The sequence below is a fragment of the Nothobranchius furzeri genome, chromosome 8, assembly GCF_043380555.1.
Source record: "Nothobranchius furzeri strain GRZ-AD chromosome 8, NfurGRZ-RIMD1, whole genome shotgun sequence".
NCBI lineage: Eukaryota > Metazoa > Chordata > Actinopteri > Cyprinodontiformes > Nothobranchiidae > Nothobranchius > Nothobranchius furzeri.
This window is the reverse complement of record NC_091748.1, coordinates 55,902,166-55,907,625: the sequence shown is the minus strand read 5'-3', so window position 1 is coordinate 55,907,625 and position 5,460 is coordinate 55,902,166. Positions and strand designations below refer to the sequence as shown.

The 5,460-nt window shown below is 39.4% G+C and overlaps 1 protein-coding gene across 2 annotated transcripts in view; it reads right to left on the bottom strand.

Annotated features, from left to right (window-relative positions):
• slc1a6 (solute carrier family 1 member 6) overlaps positions 1 to 5,460 on the bottom strand; it is a 49,194-nt gene that overhangs the window by 42,082 nt on the left and 1,652 nt on the right. Inside the window, exons 2-4 of one of the 2 annotated variants that reach the window (XM_054730074.2) lie at positions 2,994 to 3,435; positions 883 to 1,012; positions 611 to 781 (exon numbers count right to left, since the gene is read on the bottom strand). The gene's annotated coding sequence lies outside the window, so the exon portion shown is untranslated. The remainder of the gene's footprint in view (positions 1 to 610; positions 782 to 882; positions 1,013 to 2,993; positions 3,436 to 5,460) is intronic. The other variant, XM_054730075.2, reaches the window with a different exon arrangement.

Sequence of the window (5,460 nt, the reverse complement as noted above, 5' to 3'; positions counted from 1 at the left end):
ATAGATAGATAGATAGATAGAGCGTTAGATGATAGATAGATAGATAGATAGATAGATGGACAGACAGACAGACAGACAGACAGACAGACAGACAGACAGACAGACAGACAGACAGACAGACAGACAGACAGACAGACAGACAGACAGACAGACAGACAGACAGACAGACAGACAGACAGATAGATAGATAGATAGATAGATAGATAGATAGATAGATAGATAGATAGATAGATAGATAGATAGATAGATAGATAGATAGATAGATAGATAGATAGATAGATAGATAGATAGATAGATAGATAGATAGATAGATAGATAGATAGATAGATAGATAGATAGATAGATAGATGATAGATAGATAGATAGATAGATAGATAGATAGATAGATAGATAGATAGATAGATAGATAGATAGATAGATAGATAGATAGACATAGATTTCCATACCCTGCTGCTGTCTTGAGTTGACAGATTTCTTTGTTTCTAACTTTTCCTCCTTCAAAAAGCTGCAAAACTAAGTAAAAATTTGCAGAATCCTTCTTCATCACTTTGAGTCTAACTGCATCTCAGATTACATTTATATGTCATAAATGACTACAGACTTTACTCACCACTGTTAGACGAGGTCTGTCCTCACACCTTCACACGGATGTCTCCGTCTCCACCAGGCAGCCGATAACAAACTAATGATGCCTACACACTATCTCCTCTCATCATCCTCACTGTAAAATCCCGCTTCACAAGACGATGTAGCAGTTTGTGAGGAGGAGTGCCTCGGAGGTCTGCGTGGGCGGAGGAGAGGTTAAAGATTCTCCAGGGGGAGCATTATCTTTATTTTTAATATTTGTTGTCCATCATCAGTAAAAGTTGTGAGACACCACACCTGTCAGCTGATGGATGTTATGTCATAGTGGACAACCGCTTTGAAATGTAGAATTTAATTCCATGACATGATGAGGTGATTACTTTTCAAACAGAGGGTTGGAGGGGGCGTGAAGGGGGCCTGCAACACACTACACAAACACACAGCGGTTATTGCCATGACAACATGCATCTGCTCATTGCTGAACTCCAGGGATCTGGTGTGTGTGTAACCCTGCTGGCATCCAGCTGCCCAGCTTTTCACTCTCACACCCACACATCACACCCATGTCCACATTAACATGCATGAACACAATGTGAGAAAGGCAAATTTGCTCCTTATTTGTACATTTTAACCCATTCACTGTGTGTTAGGCATTTTAGGTTTATTAAATCCATCTTTTGATGTAAAAACCGCATTTAAAATTATGGGAAAGCTGTTTCTCTGCAGGTGTGTGTGTGTGTGTGTGTGTGTGTGTGTGTGTGTGTGTGTGTGTGTGTGTGTGTGTGTGTGTGTGTGTTCATTTTCATCTCTCTAGTCTGTTTAGATACACAAAAATGATCACATTTATCAATTGCGATGTTTTATTTTGAAATTTTTATTTTATTTTGTTAAATTTACCTGCCTACCTCTTCTGTTTTGGTTTGGTTTCCTGCCTGAATTGAAGCGGGTCACTCACAGCTTATGAAAAAATTTGAGCTCAAGTCGAAACGATTGCTGCACGGGCGAGCCTTCGGGGCGCTTCACAGCTGATGTGACCGAGACTGTAAGTTAACAAGGGCACCGATTAGAAATGCTCATCATTCCACGACGCTTCGCGGCGCATTATCACACTTCCACATTTGGTGTGTTCCAGGTGTTACTTGAGCCAAGGCTTATAAATAAGCCGCAAAGTAAAACGATCCATTCTGCTGGACAAAAAATAATAATAATACTTACAAGTCCAGTAGCAACAAAGCCAGGTCACCATCAGTCCGTGATTTCATTGCCTCCTTTAGGAATGAGTGTAGACTGTGCCAGATTTCACTCAGGTTTTAGCTCTTTGCTTCCCCTCCAAGGACATTATTCTCTGAGTTTTACTTCCAGGCTCCACCATGATGCCAACAAAAAAGCAAACCTCTTTTTTCTTCTTCTTGTGTTTTTTAGTGATGGTCGCTGAATGGAAAAAGCTAACTGCTAGCATTTTATTTCCTACCGGCACAAAAAATAGCTAACAGTGTTAACACTAGAACTCCCAAGGCAGCCATTTGGACTGTTTTCAGATTTTAGTTAGATAGTTCTCATGTTGCCCTGGCTTCCTGGCTTTTCCTATTTCTGTGTGTGCTTTTTTTCCCCATGTTATTATTCCAATAAAATAAACTATCAAAAAAGAAATATAGTTGTTCTTGTCTGTCTCCCACAAGCTGTCAGCATGATGACTTTATTGTTTACATGTACATTTTTCCCGTGGATGAAGGACAGCACCGCCATTGCTAAGCAACCAGCTTTCCAGCGTGCTCACTCTGGTCATAATCCTTTGTAATGTCCAGTAATGGTCAGTTTTTAAGTACAGTTTGACTCTTCAATATCTGGTCAAAATGGAGACACGAGACTGCATGCCGTTCCTTTAATCTGCCTACCTTCATCCCATCAGCCGGAGTTCAGAGCCTCTCTGCAGCTCTGAACACATGATAATGTATTGTCAACAATGATGTTCCTTCCTCAAGGCCTCAAGCCTGAATAAGTGACCACTCGCAGCTCGGATTAGTCGCTTGATCAAAGAATGAATTCTTAAATACAATGTGAACATTTAAAACTTACAAGTTAAATAATCATTAAATAAATGTTTGTTTATTGTCACTTATAATAATTATAATATAAATGAAATGCTTTCATTAATCAGTGTTTGAATGACTGAAGTTTGAAATGAATGTTATGTTATGATTACATTGATCAGTAATGTTGACATGACAAGGCCATCACCATTTACACTCACACAAGGACGAGTTGAAGTTAAGTCAAACACGTGACACATAGATATTTCTTTAGCCCAGATCAGAGCATCTGGTATCTGAAAGAAGGCGTGTTTTCTGAGGTTGTCTTGGTAATATTCCTCAACATGTCAACCTCTGGTTGGTCACACAAATACTAACATGAGAATATTAAAACAGAATCACTCTGGTGATTCGGCTGTTGCAGTAGCAGTTCGTTCCAGTTCACGTTGGAGTCACATTCCAGCTCTCATCACTCAGCATTCAGTTCTAGAGGAAGCTACGTAAACGGCCGTCCGAGGTGAAGTCTCTTTAACTAAGAGGCAGCCTTGACACGCCGTCAAGGTTGTTGCAAAGCTGACACAGCAAACGGTTCCTGCAGAACAAATCTGATTTTGTTCCGACTCCTTAAGAGTCTAGACGCAAACGGTTCCATCCAACCTGTGTGCCTGGTGACATCTCTGGACTGGAGAAGTCGGCGCTGTGGTCAATCTGCTGGACCTGGGTGCTAAGAGGTCATCCGACCTCGATGACCTCCAGATCCGTGAAGAGGGTCTCCAAAGGGTGAGGTAGAACACAGTGTGATTGCATCTGATGCTCTTTCCTTGAATCAAAACAAAGTGTTTACAATCCCTGAATAAAACAAAGAATCCTAGAATCTTCTGATTAAACACACAAAGACCAAGCAGATTGATAGTCTATATTTATATAGCATATCACAGTTTATGAGTCATAAGTAGAGGTAATATAAATTGAGCTCTTAAAGCACTCAATTTACCAAATCCTACACCTTGTATTCAAAAAAGCTGCTAAAACGGCTTTTAGAAGAACATTCTCAGTAAAACAAGCATTAGAATTGATGCTGCTTCAGGTTGAGAGGGGAAAGTTGATGAAAACTGGTCAGTAGGAAGAGACTTCTTTTCAAGGTTTGGATTAAAATGATATATTTTTTAATCTCATGAGGGTTACATATCCGTGAGTTAACTTGTAGCGCACTTAAAACATTGTGCTCCACAACGTCATCGCCAGTCTGCATTTAATCGCCAAAATGGCAGCCGTCAAACTACTGTTATTGAGATTTTATGTTGGAATTCTAGGAGTTAAGCAGGTAAAGAGCGCCTCCTAGGGCACCTACCCGCTCCACAAAACTGTCAAGAGCTGATTCTGGTCAGCAGAGAGCTGCAGAGTGCTGTCCCATGTAAACACAATCGATGAGCCCCACTTTTAAGGAAGTGGTTAAAGTGTAAAAATGTGCTTAGTGTTGTTTTAAACCAAAATGAACAAGTTTTCAAAACGGCTTCTCTGTGAACTTGGGCTTTCGAGGCATTCTGCAGGAGACCAACCAGCTTTCATTTTTCTACTTTTGTTCATATTTAATTTACTGGAAGTAGATTTACTGAAAGAGTGAAAAGTTTTAAATTCATTTATTTGTCAGATCCTTTTTTCCAAAGCGACTTACAGAGAATCTAGTTTAAAATGTAATCAATCATGGGAGAACATGCCAACTCCATGCAGAAAGGGACTAGAACCTGCAACCTTCCTGCTGCAAGTGGTTTTTATATCATTATTCCTTCTTGTTAAACGGGAGTTTTTCTTCCCACTGTTGACCATACTGCGCTTGCCTTAAAGGGAAGCTTTGATGTTAATTGATGGATGTTTTGTTGCAGAAAGTTGTAAAAACACCAGAAGAAACTTTTCGGAATAAAAACAGGATACAGAATGTTTAAAGATTTTTGGCAGACATTTGAGTTCAGTTTCTGTTTCCAGGATCAATAACCATCTCTGACCCAAGCAGTGGTGGTTCTACATCGAATTACTCCCCGGGCGAGGCCCCCTTTGAGCGCCCCCCCCCCCCCCAACTGCCCCCCCTCCACCACCACCACACCACACCACCCCACCTGCATGAACACACGCATGTTTTCTACAAACAGGCATGTTTTATTAGAACGACTATTGAACATTCATTTTTCTAAGTTGCACATATTTACATTAATTACTATGAAGTTGTCAGAATGTAAAGCACTATACATTATATACTGTATCAAAATATATAGAATCAAATATACAAAAACAAACAATAACTAAATATTAAGAATATATGAACATAATAGATAATATTCTAAATAGCAAAAATATTTCACACATAACAAACTAAAGATAATCACTACAGCATTGCACTTAGAATAGAAAACACAAACTAAAATTAAAACCTAACCTTGATGCAACGTCATCAATAATGTCATCACATGAAATCTGCTCCCCTACTGAGTGATTGATACTAATCAGAGCCAGGTTAGTGAGCCACCCCTGAAACATAGGTGACCTCAGGTATGACTTGATCAAGTTTTGAAAAGCTCCTCTCAGCTTGAGCCACAGTGACTGGCAGAGCAGTCCAAAAGTTGGGGTAGATCTCCAATAGATCTTTATCATGATCCATAATATTTTAGAATTGCCCCTGAAATTGTAATTTAAACTGACATAAAAAACTGTAGACTACCAAAAAAGCCAACTTTTACAGAACAAATCATGTAAAAAATAATCAGTACAGCCATCTGCAATAAATAAACAGGATAGTTAGTGGTGACTGGGGCGTTTTCTTCTGCTTGTAGAGTTGTTTTATTTATTATTA